This window comes from Hibiscus syriacus, unplaced genomic scaffold, assembly GCF_006381635.1.
Source record: "Hibiscus syriacus cultivar Baekdansim isolate YM2019G1 unplaced genomic scaffold, ASM638163v2 tig00111582_pilon, whole genome shotgun sequence".
Classification (NCBI taxonomy): Eukaryota; Viridiplantae; Streptophyta; class Magnoliopsida; order Malvales; family Malvaceae; genus Hibiscus; species Hibiscus syriacus.
This window is the reverse complement of record NW_024063126.1, coordinates 1,763,201-1,781,325: the sequence shown is the minus strand read 5'-3', so window position 1 is coordinate 1,781,325 and position 18,125 is coordinate 1,763,201.

The following is an 18,125-nucleotide window of genomic DNA, read 5'->3' as shown; positions in this document are numbered from 1 at the left end:
CAAGAATCCAAGGGGGTTGCAAACGGCCATTATGAACCAAATAATTTCTTTCGTTCCATATATTCTAGAGGAGCACCAAAAACCTGCAAAAATCATCTATACCAAGCGTAGCACATGCAGATTCCAACCATAATAAAGGAGATGTATAAGTCGAAGTAAGAAACGAACTTGAAGTATCAGCAAGCTACACGACGTTCTTTGTGAAGCCACAATCATGAACAACATGCAGAATAGTCTCGATCTCCCACCGTTACCGCCCCCTGTGCTAATCAGTAGGAAAAAATACGAACCTTAGGGAGTACTTTCAATTTCGCCATCGTCTTCCAGAGTTTGGTAGGCACCTCCAATGTATGTGTTGGTTTTTGAAGCCACCAGTAGGAAAAAAGATAGAATAAACTCCTGAATCATGGTTCCCCTAAACCAAGCAATCGTCGAAGCACGATGCTATTAGTACCTAAAAACACTAAATCAACATCCATATAAGTGAAAAAGTTGCGCACCTTTGTATAGTCCCACCGAGGTCGGTTCTTTTGCATGAAATCACCATAGTGCACCTCTCCATGTTGGGCAGTGTCATAGGTACCTACAAGAGACGAGCCATCAATGTACCCCCCCCCCCCAATGATCAAGCAACACCCGTGATGGGCTTTTGCATCACACCCTCCAGAAAAGGGCTTGGCTGGTCTTATAAAAGCCCTTCCAAGCATAGGAGCTCCTATTACCAGGCTTCGTATTAAGCATGTCACCATCGGAATAATATTTAGCCCGAAAAACCCAGCCAAATAGTGAATCAGGCTCCTTAATAAGTCGCCACACTTGTTTACCTGACATTTCCAAATTGAAAGAGCGAAGGTCCTGGAACCCCCCCCCCCCCCCCCCCAACCCACCCAACGGCCTTTGGCTGACAAATGGTCTTCCAAGCAACTAATGGCCATCCTTTTTCAGAGATTTTCCCTGTCCACCAATATCGACGCATAATACAAGTAATTTCATGTAGTAGATTCTCTAGAAGTAAATAACAGGAAATGGCATATTGGGGTACGTAATGCCTGAGCTACCGCCTTGAGGAAAACTTTCCGTCCTCCATAAGATGATAGCCTCTTTGTCCACCCTGTTACCCTTGATGGCACTTTATCTCTTAGATACCCAAATGTCTGCGTCTTATTCTTGCCAATATATAGTGGGAGTCCTAGATAATGGCCAAGAGAATCCACTTCCTGTATACCGAATATATTCAAAATTAAAGCCCGATGCTCTGTAATTATTTTAGGACTAAAATAAATGACAGATTTGGTCAAATTAATCCGTTGTCCAGAAGAAGCAACATATTGATTCAACATCTCTTTAATGTGATGCGCCTCAGTTGTCAATTTTTTTGGAATACCAAACTATCATATGCAAACAATAGATAAGAGACCCGTGGACCATTTTGGGAAGCTCGTATACCTCTGATATCTCCAGTCCATTGCGCCCTATGAAACAAAGAAGATAAGCCTTGTGTGAAGAAAAGGAAAAGGAACGAAGACAAAGGATCACCTTGTCGAAGTCCACGACTAGAAGTGAACTCCCTAGTCAAAGAACCATTTACTCGGAAAAAAAAAAGAGATCGAAGTGACAGGACATGATCAAATCAACAAATCGAGCATGGAATCCAAATTTTAAAATTAGACTCCGTAAAAATTACCACTCGACTCGATCATAAGCTTTTTCGATGTCCAATTTAAGCGCGGCTCTTTTATGGATTCTATTCTTAGATGAGTTCAGATAGTGTAAGAGCTCATGAGTTACCAGAATATTATCAATATTTGCCGACCAGGGAGAAAAGCTGACTGGTTGTCACTAATGTAGCAGGTCATCAATGGCTTCAAACGGTTACGCAACACTTTAGAGTCTATTTTGTAAAGGACAGTGCATAGACTAATAGGTCGTATCTGTTTCATATACTGAACCGCATCCACTTTAGGGATAAAAAGCAGAATGGTTTTATTAACCATGCCATATCCTTCCGCCCATTCAAAAAGTCTAAACAAATATTTACCACCTCGTCACCCACCAACGACCAATGCTGTCGAAAGAAGCTTGCTGGCAATCCATCAATGCCAGGACCCTTTCTCAGATGTATGTCTCGGAAATTAGACGACACCTCGACCTTTGTAAATGACTTAGTCAACTCATCATTAATTGTAGACGTTATTATAGTATTGTCGGAATCGTCATTCGAGTGGACTCAGAATTGGACTTCGACTTAGGCAAAATGATTTGGGAGTCGCCACCAATCATTTATTTGAAACAAATGGGTTGATCAAATACTTTATTTCTTACATGATTCACGTATTACCAAAGATGTGTCGGATTCAGGAGTCTGTTATAGTCAATGAAGGGTTAGCATCCTTCAACTGTCCTTTCGGTACTACGTAATTTTCAGTTGCCTTTGATTAAGAAAATTGAAAGTTTAAATTAAAAAATGTAAAATAACGATTCAAAACTTACATCTGATTGATCGAAATACCCTTAAAAATAAAGACGTTAAAACAAGTGAAAATGAATAAAACAAAGAAAAGAAAATAAATAAAATAAAAATAAAGCAAAAAAACAAATAATAAAAAGATATAGCAAAGATGAAAAGTAAATAGCATAAAACAATAGAGAAAATGAAAGAAATAAAAACATATAAACAAAATATACATAAATAAAATAAAATAAAATAAAAAAGAAGAATAAATAAGAATAAATAAATAAATAACAATAAATAAAAGAGATAAATAAATAAAGAAAAATAAAATAAAATAAATGAAAAAGGGTAATATATATATATCAACATACAAACAAAATATTAGAATAAAATAATTAATAAATAATAAAATAAATAATAAAAAATGTATATATATAAATACATAAAATAAAATATTAAGAAAAAACATAATAAGAGAAAATAAAATAAAATAACTAGGAATAATAATAATAATAATTAAAATCCCAAAACAATTAAAGAAAATAATAAAAATAATAAATGAAACAAAAAATATATATACATATTAAAAAGGACGAAATTGAAATAAAAATAAAATTTGAGGGTCAGTTTCAAATCAAATCGTAGAATAAGTGAGGATTCACGGGCTAACTGAAGTGTTAAAAACTATTAGGGACCGAAATAGGCATTTGCCCACTCTTTCTCGAAAACGCGCGGGTCAGAAGGTTGATGGGTTGGGTCGTGGGCGATCAAACGGGTTGGGTATAAAGCCCAACCTCTTAAACACATTTTCATATTTACACTTGATCCAAAATGGATCAAAGCAAATGAGAGATTTTTCTCTCAATTGTTCATCCAAAAATGATGAACACAACCGTGGGTAGATGAACCCAGAAACTGACCACCCTGCACCGCCTCGCCAACCGCCGTTGAATAGTTTTGGCCGCCATTCATCGGCGGTGAAACACAAAATTTTATTTTTTTCAAAGGATCTTCTCGCGTAGGTTACGAAAATCCAACTCGTTTTTTAAAACATGCCTCGGGGGGTAGTGGACTAAAAGGAAAAGTTTCGAAACCCCCCGTTTTCTCATCGACGTTCGGATTTAAAACCCAAGAAAAATAACATGCAAACCGAAAAACGAAAGGTAAATCTTTTTACCTATTCTATTTCTTCTTCGAAATGTTACAAGTTCTTTTGTGTTTCCTCTGTAATTATTTTGAGCGATTTTATGCGTGCTTCTGGTGTTGCACTTTGGTTTTGTTGTGTTGTGTTCGAGGATATGTTGTTACGGCTATGTTGAGGTCGATTGTTTGCATGTTGGGTTCTCCGTTTACTATTGTTGGTTGTGTTCTGATGATGGTTTTGGTACCCCTTTGGCAGTGGCTTGGTGGGGGTATTTATACCCCCCACTGGTGGCCTGTTGATTCCGATTATCACGGTAACATACTTCGTCTTTGGCCAAGGATTTCGAGATGGGTCAGTCCCGATTTCTCCGTCTGGAAATCTCGGTGTTGACCAGTGCGTGGTCCTCTCACTACTGTTGGGCGTGACTTGTTCTCCTCCCATGCAGCGCGATGCAATCTGTGTGTGTGAAACCCTAATCGGGTTTAGGCTGGGTCAGGCCCAAACTCAGTTGGGCAGCCCTTGAATTGGACCGAAACATTGGACTGTTATTGGATCTGAAAAAAAACATAAAAAGAAATTAATAATAATAATAATAATAAAGAAAGAAAATAAATAAATAAAAATAAATAAAATAATAATATATAAAAATATTTTCACAAATTATATAATATATATTTTCCCAAAATGTTTTTTTAAAACTATATAATATATATATTTTCAAAAAATGTTTTAAAAATTATATATTATATACTTTCAAAATAATTTTAAAAACTATATATTATATTCAAAATGTTTTTTAAAAACATTATAATATATATATTTTTAAAATGTTTTTCAAAAACTATATAATATAAATATTTTTAAAAACCATATATTATATAATTTCCAAAATGATTTCAAACTATATATAATATATACTAAAAATATCGCTTTCAAAAATATTCGGACGAAAATGAGTGTCTGCAGCTGCCCCTTTTAAACATTTTTCGTGGAACGAAAAATAGGAAAAAGATAAAAAGACACAATTTTTCGTTCAGTGGAGATGAAAATTGACTATGATATTTCAATTAATAACAACTCCCTGTCGAGTTTAATTACAGATGACTACTTCGTCACTAAGTCGAGTTAATGATCTGAAATTGAAGCCGTAGTTCGGAATTTAGACCGGAATGTGGCTTCTCGTTGCCAAATTGTATTCAACTTCGGTATTCTTTTCGGTTTAAAGACCTTGGTTTAAAAATTCGACTGGAAAGTAGTTCATTGACTCCACCATGTGGTTGATAGGCCTTTGAGCTAAACAAAATCGAACTCAGGTCTTTTTGTCACCAAGGCATGGCTAACCCAGGTCTTATTCTCGACTTGAAAACCTCAACTATAACCGGACAGTAGTGTGATTGATGTGTCATCGAGCTGAATGGAATCGAACTCGACAATTTTGTTGACAGATAACCCTTCTTGCCTTGAGTTATGCTGTAAATTTGATTTGCCTCTGAGTTGAATGTAATCGAACTCGAAGGTCTTTTGTTGGCAGATATCCTTTTTTGCCTTGAGCTATACTGCAAATGATGTGCCTTTGAGCTGAGTGTAATTGAACTCAAAGGTCTTTGGTAGATAACCCTTCTCTTCTTAAGTTATGTTACAAATTATGTGCCTTTGAGTTGAGTGTAATCGAACTCGAAGGTCTTTGTTGGCAAATAGCCCTTCTAGCCTTGAGCTATGCTGCAAATGATGTGCCTTTGAGCTGAGTGTAATCGAACTCGAAGGTCTTTGTTGACAGATAACCCTTATAGCCTTGAGTTATGATGTAAATGATGTGTCTTTGAGCTGAGTGTAATCGAACTTGAAGGTCTTTTGTTAGAAGATAGCCCTTCTTGCCTTGAGCTATGCTACAAATGATGCGTCTTTGAGCTGAGTGTAATCGAACTCGAAGGTCTTTGGCATATAGCCCTTCTTGACTTGAGCTTTGCTGCAAATGAATGTGCTTTGAGCTGAGTGTAATCGAACTCGAAGGTCTTTGGCATGTAGCCCTTCTTGCCTTGAACTATGCTGCAAATGATGTGCCTTTGAGGTTAGTGTAATCGAACTCGAAGCTCTTTGTTGACAGGTAACCCTTCTAGCCTTGAGTTATGCTGTAAATGACGTGCCTTTTAGCTGAGTGTAATCGAACTCGAAGGTCTTTCAACATGTCAAACTAGTTGAGGTGTAGCTCCTCGATACTGAGTTACGCAACCACCACCGATTTCTGAAAGTTCTTTTGAATCGAGTATATTTCTTCTTGGTGTTGAAACTTGACTCTAAAAGCTGTAAAAAAATATGTATGCTGAAAATAACAAATGTGATGCTCTTAAGTATGCCTAAGATGGATGTAACATGAATTGGCTCTGTTTTATCTTCTGGATGGAGCCTCATTTTGTCCGCTGGTCTTGTACTCGGAACCGACCATGCCCCACATTCTTCTCGGGTTGCAACTTTTCATATTTGAGATTGTCCTGTTTGAAAATGTTTTATTCCTTTTCTCTTATTTTAAGAGGGAATAATCCTGTAAAACATTGTTCCTTAATTCAGGCTCGCAATCGAATCAAATCATAAACATGAATTCAAAGGATATCAAAAGAATCAATAGCTCTTTCATGCTTTCATATTTATATCTATTTGACAAATGTGCAAATGGATGAGTTGGCTTTAGGTTGGCCTCTTATTGTCTAAGGTTTCAGCCATAAAAAATGTCATTTCTCGGTCATTGCAATATAACCCCTTTTTTGGCTTGGCATTTTAATTGGAAGCAGACAAAATAACACAACTAGCATAATCAATTACTAGACCTTCTATTTCGGTTCTCTGAAATCTTCCATTTGTTCAAGCTTCGTAGGCTCCTCTAACAAAGGCATTGCAGAAATATCGGTCTAAGAATGAAATTCTTGAGTGCTCGTGTGAAATTGACTGTAACAGGTGTTCCTTAACTCCCTTAGTTCATCTTTTACCGAAACTCCTTATTTAATTTGCCATTGTCTGGCTAGCTGATCCATAAAGTCGGGGCGTTTAACCAATTGCTCTAGAGAGACAGCTCAATATCGTTGTATAGATATTATAATCACCTTTATCAGGCTAGTTGATTATTATTCATAAAGCCGGGGCATTTAACCAATTGCTCTAGATGGATAACTCGAGCTTTATTGCATATTATAATCACCTTTATCAGTTTAGCTTAATCTTATCCATAAAGCCGGGGCGTTTAACCAATTGCTTTAGAGGGATAGCTCAAGCTTTATTGTATATATATAATATTATAATCTGGGTATATGGGTCCAATTTCTTATGTTTGTCAAGAAGAACCTGTTATAGTCTAGGTGTTGTTGAAAGTCAAGAAATCTCATCTTTAGAGTTCAATTTCCAAGCAACTAGTTTGAATTAGATTCACATACTTGACTATTACATCTGTAAAGATCATGATCATCATTGAACGTCTTAAACAAAAAGTATAGTAATGTCATATGTAAAAGATGCCCCATGTTATGCGAACCTATGTACACCTAAATACCAAGCCCCTTTTTCATTCCTTTTATGAGATGAGAAGGTTATATTGGTTATTTTCAAAAGAAGGGTACGATGTTTGAGCGTATCTTCTGGGGTAAGGTCAAAGTCCTTGTTTTATTGATTGTCACTTTGTTAAAGATGTGTAACTCTGAATCATCTACAAAGTTTTTTAATTCAATTAATATTCAAAGAATTTCAAGTCTGCAAATTTGATTCCATGCTCAACATAAATTCATTTAAATATCCTTATAAATATATGTCAAAATTCAAAAGCGAATTACAAAAAGAAATATGAGAAAGTTCAAAAAAACAAGTCCAAACAGGATGCTGCAAAATGGAATAAAGCCTCATTAAGATGCCCCACTATTTCCAGAATGTCGAGGATTAGGGCCTTCAACCGCACTTGCTTCTCATTTCTAAATTGTTTCACTTGTCATGGCTTCTTATGAAATACCCTCAGACGCACAAATTTCTGCTTCGGGAGTTCCTTGCTTGAGGTGTTACCTCCAATATTTGTTCCTTTTGATGAGACATGCTTTTGTTTAGTTAATGTGAATGTAAAAAAATGAAAATAACAAAATGCAAAATATGTTTAAATGCATGATGCATGCAATGTTCGAGGCATTGATCCAAAAATGTGTGTTATTATAAATAATACTTATTGGGGACAAAAGTGTTACGTCTTAGGAGACAAAAACATTTGAAAAGTATACTCTGACTAAGTCTTCAAGACTCGAAACAGTCTTCTGCCTTCGCCTATCATCGGTTGAATACCCTGTCGAACCACTCCGGCTTCTCTGGCTAAACCGTGCAAGTGGCAAGTTGCTTTTTGTACTTGCCCCAAGAAGTCTCGAATGGTTACACCTCTGGTTTTCACTCTCTGTTGAGTCTGCCCTCAATGAAAACGCCTTTGGAAGCCTCCATTAAAGGGAACTATCTGAAACTCACTTGTTTGCTTCTTGGATTTGTCAACAATGGCCTGTTTTCTTTGAAGGGACTCTCTAGGTTAATAATATTTTTCTTGTCTTGCCCCTGCAACCTATTCCAGGTTAAAAAGTCGACTTTTGGTGAGCACAGTGTAAATCCCGGTCCATTCTGAGTCCTTCACCATGCAACAAAGTGGTGTACTCTTCGATCGCGGGTACCACATTTTCTTGACATGAGTCTTTTCTGACCATAGTCGGACCTCCGAGCTTTTCATTTCTTGTATTATAACCCCTTTGTCTATTAATGCAAATTATTTACATGTAACGAACACGTTTTTGGTAGATCAACACCTCTTTTGGATGATGTAAATGATAAAATAAAATAGAAGAAGACAAAAATGAATGGAAAAAAAGTTAATGAGATAAAAAAAAGTTAATGAGATAAAGATTATAATCAAAATGATAATAAAAGTCCTACCCCACATGATATTTACCCAACATGCTTATTATTTTTACCCGGACATGATCTCTATCCCGTACATTGATTTTGAACAAGTCCTAATTGCATAAATTTCTAGTTCACATGCTTTGAGCATAAAATAAGGCAGGAAATGAACTCAAGATAGCCTAGGGTTCGAATTGAGGTTTCAGGGTGGGCTCTAATTCATTGTAGTCTCCTGGTTTAGGTTACCCGAGTTCTCCTTGCTAGTGCCCCCTTGGGCTTGCCAGACCCTTAGTCCTAAGCCCACTACGCTTATGTGGACTAAGTTAAACTCGAGAGGATACATTCCCTTATGCCCGTACGGTGAATAAATTCACACGAAGACATAAGGTATATGAATCCCGAAGGTTAGTTGCTAGGCTCGCACGGAGAATAAATTCTCACGAAGGTGTCACTTTTTACCCCCACCTAAAAGGGTTTGGAGCTCAGGTATAGAGCCTAAGATGAAAATTTTGAAAATCTGAAATCATTGAAAAAAATGTCAGTACAACTATTTATTTGGACAATAATCAAAGGTAAATAATTGGAATCGAATAAACAAATTACAATTTAAATTTACTATTTTTGCATAAAAAGACAACTGTAAATTAATTATGGCCTGACTCACTTACCTAGTCCCCAGAGGAGTCGCCAAGTTATCGCGACCGTCTTTTGGGTGGGCCCGAAATTGGGCTTCGACTTAGGAAAAATGATTTGGGAGTCGCCACCGATCATTTATTTGAAACAAATGGGTTGATTGGATACCTTATTTCTTACTTGATCAGCGTCTTACCAAAGATGTGTCGGATTCGAGAGTCGGTTACAGTCAAGGAAGGGTTAGCACCCTTGAACTCCCCTTTCGGTACTACAAAATTTTCAGTTGTCTTTGATTAAGAAAATTGAAAGTTTCAATTAAAAAAGGTAAAATAATGATCCAAAACTTACTTCCGATTGATCGAAATACCAATAAAAATAAAGGCGATAAACAAGTGAAAATGAATAAAACAAATAAAATAAAATAAAGAAAATAAAAATAAAAATAAAGCAAAAAACAAATAATAAAAAGATATAGCAAAGACGAAAAGTAAATAGCATAACAAAATAGAGAAAATGAAAGATATAAAAACATATAAAGAGAATATACATAAATAAAATAAAATAAAATAAAGAAGAAGAAAAAAATAAATAAATAACAATAAATAAAAAAGATAAATAAAGAAATAAATAAAGAAAAATAAAAATAAAATAAATGAAAAAGGGTAATATATATATCAACATACAAACAAAATATTAGAAAAAAGATAATAATAATAAGAAATAAAATAAATAATAAAAAATGTATATATATATATAAATACATAAAATAAAATATTAGGAAAAAACATAATAAGGGAAAATAAAATAAAATAACTAGGAATAATAATAATTAAAAACCAAAAAAAAGAATTAAAGAAAATAATAAAAATAATAAATGAAACAAAAATATATATATACATATTAAAAAGGATGAAATTGAAATAAAAGCAAAATTTGAGGGTCAGTTTCAAATCAAATCGTAGAATAAGTGAGGATTCAGGGGCAAACTGAGGTGTTAAAAACTATGAGGAACCAAAATAGGCATTTCCCCACTCTTTCTCGAAAACGCGCGGGTCAGAAGGTGGATGGGTCGGGTCGTGGACGGTCTAACGGGTTGGGTATAAAACCCAACCTCTTAAACACATTTTCATATTTACACTTGATCCAAAATGGATCAAAGCAAAGGAGAGATTTTTCTCTCAATTGTTCATCCAAAAATGATGAACACAGCCGTGGGTTAATGAACCCAGAAACCGGCCGCCCTGCGTCGCCTCGTCAGGCGCCGTTCAACGGCTACGAAACACAAAAAAATTATTTTTTTCGAAGGCTCTTCTCGCATAGGTTATGAAAATCCAACTCGTTTTTTAAAACATGCCTCGGGGGTAGTGGATCTAAAAGGAAAAGTTTCGAAACCCCCTGTTTTCTCATCTACGTTCGGATTTAAAACCCAAGAAAAACAACATGCAAACCAAAAAACGAAAGGTAAATCTTTTTACCTCTGTAATTTCTTCTCTGAAATGTTACAAGTGCTTTGGTGTTTCCTCTGTAAATTTTTTTGAGCGATTTTATGCGTGCTTTCGGTGTTGCTCTTTGGTTCTGTTGTGTTGTGTTCGAGGATATGTTGTTGGGGCTATGTAGCCGGTCGATTGTTTACATGTTGGGTCCTTCGTTTACTCTTGTTGGTCGTGTTCCGATAATGTTTTTGGTACCCCTTTGGCAGTGACTTGGTGGGGGTATTTATACCCCCATTGGTGGCTTGTTGGTTCCGATTATCACGGTAGCCAGGGATTTCGGGATGGGTCAGTCCCGATTTTCCCGGCCGGAAATCATGTTGTTGACCATTGCGTTGTCCTCTTGCTGCTGTTGGGCGTGACTTGTTCTCCTCCCATGCGGCGCGATGCAATCTGTGTGTGAAACCCTAATCGGATTTGGGCTAGGTCAGGCCCAAACCTGATTGGGCAACCCCTTGAACTGGACCGAAACATTGGACTGTTATTGGACCTGCAAAAAACATAAAAATAAATTAATAATAATAATAAAAAACAGAAAGAAAATAAATAAAAAAATAATAATATATAAAAATATTTTCACAAATTATATAATATATATTTTCCCAAAATGTTTTTTAAACTATATAATATATATATTTTCAAAAATGTTTTAAAAATTATATATTATTTACTTTCAAACTAATTTTAAAAACTATATATTATATTTTCAAAATGTTTTTCATAAACTATATAATATAAATATTTTTAAAATGATTTCAAACTATATATAATATATACTAAAAAAATTGTTTTCAAAAAAATTCGCACGAAAATGAGTATCTACAAGTATCAATGGAATCTAAAATACTCTCACTTGGAATAGAATTGGATGTAGTAAATAATTCCATGAAATAGTGCACCACAACATTCAAATTCCCATAGTTAGTGTAAGTCTCAGTCCATTGGTCATTAGCATCAAATAATCCTTTTATCCGATTCTTCTTTTGATGTTAAGATGATCGAGCATGAAAAAAATCCTATATTACAATCACTGGAAACTAACCAAGAGATTCGTGCTCGTTGTGCCCGATATTGTTCTTCCTTTGCAAGTAATCCATGTAATACATGCTTAGCCTTAACTAAACGTTCCAAATTCATATGCCTTCGATTTCTATGTAAACCATTGTTAATAGATTTCCGGAGTGTAAACATTCTCTTTTGCGCGGACGACCATCGATCAGTTTTCCAATTATGCAACGATTCACTAATAGCTTTCAGCTTATCCAATGTGTTACCAGCCATATGCGTCTAGGCTGCATGAATGCGAGATATGCATTCTTGTTCATCGGACCAGCATGCATCATACCGGAAATAGTCTTTTCGATTTGAATGTCGCTGTTCTTGAGAGAAATAGACTGTATTAATAACAAGAAAACAATGATTTGAGCTCTCAGAGTATTCAGAATACACATGGTATTGAGAGTGACTAGCTAACCAATCCGGTTAGGCTAAGTACCGATCTAATCGTTCAGCAATAGAATTAGTAGCTTGGTTTCCATAGAACCAAGTAAACCATCCTTTTGTTGGTTTACAATCCGCTAACCCATTGCGGTTAATTACATCACAGAATTCATCCAATTGGACCCTCGGCTTATGTCGTCCCCAACTTTTTTAGAATCAGTAAAATCTCATTAAAATCACACCCTATAACCAAGGTAATCTAGACGATGCCTTAGTAGTATCAATGATTTGTCAAATTTCATGTTTAAGTTGTGCATTATGATGGCCATATATTCCGGTGAAATGAAATTGTTCATTATCAGTGCCAATAATAGTGTCAATATGATGTGAAGAGTAAGAAAAAATCTCAACAGTAATTTTATTATTCCAAAAAAGCATAAGGCTAGTAAAATTATTACTACGATCAACTGTAAAACAACCTTTCATACCTAAACTGTTCCTAATAGCATCACTCTGATTTTGACATAGTCTTGTTTCACTTAAAAAGATAATACTAATAGAATGTTGAATGAAAAAGCTTTCCAAAGAATGAACTGCTCGAGGGCTACCCAACCATCGGCAGTTCCAGCATAACAGATTCATGACATCCGATGGGGTTGTCCCGTAGCCTCCGCCGATATTTTTTTAGGTTTTCTAGGTGCCCTAACCACATTATCTAAAGTAGAAGACACTTTGGTTATTTTGGTAGTAATTGGATTTGTAATTTCATATTTTCCCTGTAACTGTCGCATGGAAGATTTGCCACCAGAGTCATTTTTGGATTCATTAGGCATCGAAACACTATCCACCTTAGACTTGTTCAATGAATATTTAACACCTTTCACAGAAGAAGGTGCACCTTGTGCAAGTGGTGAATCATCATCAGTAACCTTAAATGGTGTAGTATAATTAACGTCCGGGTCCATACCAGCGTTGGGTGTCAGAACATGGATCCCTTCAGCGCATCTAAATTGTCCATCAAATCATCATCATCCAATACCTTTTTCAAATCATCAGAGATATGACTACCCTCATCAGCAAAGTGGGCAATGTCGGCCGGTTCTCTTGGAAACGATCCATCCACCCTCTCTTGAGGGATATTAGTACAATCAGCAACTATAGAACTCAGCTTGGCAACATATTCTATGGATTGACGAATCCATGGTCGAAGCCGTGCTTGTTGAGTAGCTACTTTCAACCAGTCCCATGAGGCATCTTTGCCTTTGCAACAGTTAATTGTACTCCAGAACCTACAGTAGAATGAAAAATAAGGCCACATTTCTGACAAAAATTCGGTAGTCTTTCATACTTCAGTGGACAGATTCAAGGTTTACCTCCTTGACCAATACCAAGTAGAACAAAGCGTCGCAAGGATTTAGTGATATCGATTTCAATCCGTACCCAGAGGAAATCAGCTAAGTTACCCTCTTGCAGCCGCATGTCCACAGCAATTACCTTTCCAACAAACCCACCCAAAGCAAGACCCATGTCCTTAGTCATGGCCCCTAATGGTAGGTTGTAAATGCGCACCCAAATTGCCATGAGGTGGAACGCATATTCATCTAGTCCTTTCCGGGCATCATATTCAAATAAGGAGAAAAGATCTACGTCAATGGTCCATGGACTTCCTTTGAGCACCAATTCCATAGATTCATTAGTGGTGAATTTCGCCCGGAAAATGCGCTCACGAAGTTCTTGAATATTCTCAATCTTCTGTGAACTCCAAACAGCACGAAAAACTCTACCCACTGCATCACCATCAAACACTCGTTGAGTGATCACCTTCCCTATTAGACAGAATCCAACAATATGAGGCGCAGCAGTAGCGGAATCTGTCTGTGTCACAACCTCACCAGCTTCAACAGCATTAACCTAAAGTTCCTCACGTTGGTGCATGATCGAGGGATCCATTGTTGTAGTAGTGTTGCAAGAAATAAGGTAAGAAGAACAAGAAAACCGATCAGGCCGGAACCAATACAGGAAGAAAGATCGAGCAGTTTTTGCAATATGTCGATGTTGCTTTGAGTATCTTGTAGATTGGAATTAAAGGTTATATAGATAAATATCATAAATAGAGTCCAAGTAAAGGTGAAGTATTTTCCCTATCCAATCTGAATTAAGAAGACTCCTATGCAATTTGAATTGCGTATGTGGCTCGTCATAATAACTCTAAATACGACAGGATATGCGTACGCAAGTAATAAACTGTACGGTGGGATTGAATTCAAAATTTGGCCTCATAGATGTATTAAATTTATTATACCAATCCCCTCTATATTTTCGCCATTGGATATGGAAGCAAATTTTTTGAAACATCCACGTGGAGGTAATTAAGTCCCACAAAATTGCTATTAATCCATAAGACATATTAAACGAAATAACCAGCTTTCTATATGGAGTCCACACCGATGCAAATTTGATGGAGTAATTTGTGGCTGTACGTAATCCAAGTTTAGGATTTAAACTTATTTTGAAGATAAGTAATTTGAAAAGAGTCCAAAAATTCTCGAAATCTCATCCTCACAAATTCAATTTGAATGTAGTGATTGGCAATTGTACATAATCCAAAAAGATAATTTACATTTATTTGCAACATTATTAATTTAATAGGAGTCCAACTTGTGGTCCTCATCATATGCAAATTGATATAGTAACACTGCCTTACTGAACTTAAGACACGTCAAGAGTCTATGTACATCAATATGCAACCAGAAACTCATTAGCACCCTATGTAATCGAATTATCCAGTGCCCCGTAGATTGATATATTAATTTGGAGTGTATAAATCGGTAGAATTTGACCCAACGCCATATATCATAAATCGCTTTATCAAGATGAGATACATGTAGACGATCAGCCAGTTGATAAGTATGTTTATGATGAATTCGCCAGATAAGCACAAACATATAGTCAAATTTACTTCCTTGCCTATGCCAGGACATGCTCCAGCTGCATATACGAAATAGCACACATCGTCCATGTCGTAATTTGATAATTGGATCTTTGAACCTATCACTGACAAATCATGTCATCTTGTATCATCTGTATTATACTCGGTTATATTCGAAAATAAAGCCATGGTTAGACCACCAAATTGGTTGCAACCAACGTATTCGATATCGTTTAGAAACTATACACCAAAATGTTTTAATGTCCAATTGCCATCGTGACATGGCTAATGTTATGAACGAACAGAGAATCCATAGACCTAAGCCCTTACGAAATCTACATAGTGTTTTAAATTCACAATATGATTCAATACTGCTACTTAGTCCTGTATTCATAAGTATTCCATCACAGTTGGAATGGATGCCTATTCGTGTTCTCATGCATATTTTGCATGGGAATTCAAAACAGTGTAAGTAATATAGCCATGCACTTTGCTAGTTTGGGTAGTCGGTTATAACTATTGGATAATGAAAATTAAAATTGATTTTGGCAAATAGATAAATCCACAAACGCCAGCTGGGTCCTAGATATTCAAATTTTGAAATTGTTGAGGAACGTGTCCTCTTGGTTATCTAGCAACTGGGGATCTCGTTAGAGTCGTGTTGGGATAGGACCCAATATGTTCTCCTGGTTTCACGGATAGAATGATTAGCCAAAAGGGAATACGCTGTTTCACGCGCCGTCTAATCCCGGACCATCTTGTCTGGCGATGATCATCCATCGCAGTAGGTTTTCCTTTGGACAGTAACTCAATACATAACATAGAACTCGCTGGAATTCATTCAACATGTACCAAAGCTCCAGTAAAAAACTTCAACCAGTACCAACATATAGAATCAAAATGAAATTTCATCAACTTTATGTTTGAAAGATTAGTATAACAATATCGGACACTAATATTCAAAGAAAGCAAATACAATCCATCAACCCATATAGAATAGCCGGAAAACTGTAGCCGTGACTAATAGCCTCGCATCAGATCATTCCAGAATGAATGCCGATGACCAAAGAGAAACTCATCCACTTCAGACGGTGAAGAGTATCCCAGAAAAGAAAAAAAATTATAGGAAAGACAAGAATATCTAAGCAATGAAACAGTGGATAATAGAAGTAGTATATCGCAATTCATGAAAAAACCATGGATCTACGATAGAGGCTTTCTAGCAATACCCTCAAACAAAACATTTAACAGCACCCCCACAAACTATGCAGAACTTACCTTGACAATAGGACTGTGTACTCGAAGCTGGTAGAGAGGACTGCCATCCGAATCGAGTCCAGTTCCCATTCACTGTTAGATACCTGTGTCCCCAACACTCCAGTGCAATCAGAAAGCCACCGCAGTATCAATCTAGGCGCTCGGGATAAATCTGGGAATAGTGAGTTTCCCCGTTGAAAACTCCAGTGGAAAGCCCAGAGATTCGAGTGATCAGAGTGCCAAAATAAATTACAATTAATGATCCATTTAGCCAACCAGAATAACATTCGAAAGATTTCTAAGAAGAAAAAATGCACTAAACCTAAATCGAATAGAATAACCTGGAGCGAGAACGGTGAATAAGCAGTAGTGAGATCGAGCACGCCAAATTGTTCCAATAATTCCAAAGTTGCCGAAATATCAGTTTAATAGTCAAATCTTGCATCAGAACATCACGAGAATGATGTTGATGACTAGAGAAGTCCCCCTCCGAACCGTGGAAGCATTGATCGGCACAAGTGGGAGACTCCAAGGGAGGCGGGATGGAGAAAATTTCAGAGCCAGTTTTATCCGTAGTACCAGTGACATTGTTTTTTTTTAAAGCGTCAGTTTTTTTAATGCCAGACATTGTGTTTTTTTAAATAAAAAAAAGAAACGGGCTCATAAAAAACCCCTCTATTCCTAATAGGAAAAAGAGTACCCAAACATATATTTACTTAAATTAATATCAGACAGTACAGCCGCAGAAATTATCTTGGACAAATCAAGTCAAAATACAACGAATGTCCAGAGCAAATAGCATAGGAAGCCAGCTCATGGGCCACAATACTACAATCACGATGAGCAAATTTAAATATATAACTCTCGATACTAGCCCAAATCAAATAAGCCTCGTGTAGGTGAAAGCTTAAGTTAGACAGATCAGTCCCATTAAGGGAAACCTTATTACCAGAAGCACCGAATCAATCTCAAAACCACTTAAGGCAAGGAGTTCTCCTACGCAAGCTGAAGACCAACAAGGAAAGCATGAATCTTAGAAATACCATCCACATTGATTTTGAGAACACCCCGGTCAGGAGGCCTCCACTTCGTCGCCATGGGGGAAGGATGAGGAACCTGGCCAAAGGAAGACGTAAACTGAGAACTAGAACCAACAGAGTCTCGATCTTGAGAAAACTCTTGATACAACAATTTCACATTCATAGCTAAAACCCAAGGAGGTTGAAAAGTGTTACCATGAACCATCGCATTACAACCATTCTAGATATTCCAAAGAGTAACAAAAAAGATAGTCAATTTCTCCACCTACAGCAGAGCCAATATCGTCTCAAACCAAGAGGTCGAGACACCACAGGGAAGGACACCGCAACAACATTAAAACTGACCGCTTGTAACATGTATTTGACATAACAGTAATCCCGTAGAGCATGACAATTGTTTCCTCAGCAGTATGACACATAGGAAAAATCCCATCATGAAGGCCACTTGTTCGAATTCAGGAGCAAATAGGGAGGCCACCATGAGTAACACGCCAAGAAAACATTCTAATTTTGGGCAAGACTGGTAACTTATAAACCATTGGCCACACTCGGTACGACTCAATAGCCCTTTGGGATTGACGTTGAAGCCACCAATATCCTGATCGAACCGAATAACTACTAGAATCATGAAAACCCCATATCAATGGTTCCTCACGAACCGACACTATCATAGTCGAAAGAATCAAATTCAAATCGTTAGGATGAAACCAAGTTCGCACTTTAGCATCATCCCAACATGGAGATGCCGGGATCATAAATTCACGGCCACACTGCTGATGGGGTAACCAAGCAAAAATAATCACCAATTAAAGTAATTAACTTTGATCCACCCCAT